This window comes from Vigna radiata, chromosome 7 (assembly GCF_000741045.1).
Source record: "Vigna radiata var. radiata cultivar VC1973A chromosome 7, Vradiata_ver6, whole genome shotgun sequence".
Classification (NCBI taxonomy): Eukaryota; Viridiplantae; Streptophyta; class Magnoliopsida; order Fabales; family Fabaceae; genus Vigna; species Vigna radiata.
Genome location: NC_028357.1, coordinates 1,379,506 through 1,379,919, shown reverse-complemented (window position 1 = coordinate 1,379,919; position 414 = coordinate 1,379,506). Strand labels below are relative to the sequence as shown.

General features: G+C 29.7%; 1 non-coding gene across 1 annotated transcript; it reads right to left on the bottom strand.

Annotated features, from left to right (window-relative positions):
• TRNAM-CAU lies at positions 1-72 on the bottom strand. The gene has a single exon. It is a non-coding gene; the product is annotated as a tRNA-Met (tRNA).
• Positions 73-414: the final 342 nt, after the last annotated feature.

Genomic DNA, 414 nt, shown 5'->3' with positions numbered 1-414 from the left:
TATCAGAGCCAGGTTTCGATCCTGGGACCTGTGGGTTATGGGCCCACCACGCTTCCGCTGCGCCACTCTGATTTGTTTAATAATTCTTATTTTGTTTCTATATAATTATAAAACTTTTGCTGACAAAGAAATTGTATACCGAAAGCTTCTTCAGTTCTTTATGTCAAAGGAAAGAAAATTTACGGAAATTGTATATCGAACAAGTTAACTATAGAAATTAAAAAAAATTGGATGAACTGCAAGATTATAATTTCTAAGAATATATATTAAAAAGGTTCATATAAGCTTATATATTTATTGGATTTTAAACAAGTATGAGGACAAACCAAACTATCTGATTGAATGACAGATTCAATGCAGAAAAAAACTCAGTATCTAACCTTTTCAGTAATTTCTTTTATATATATCTAAATT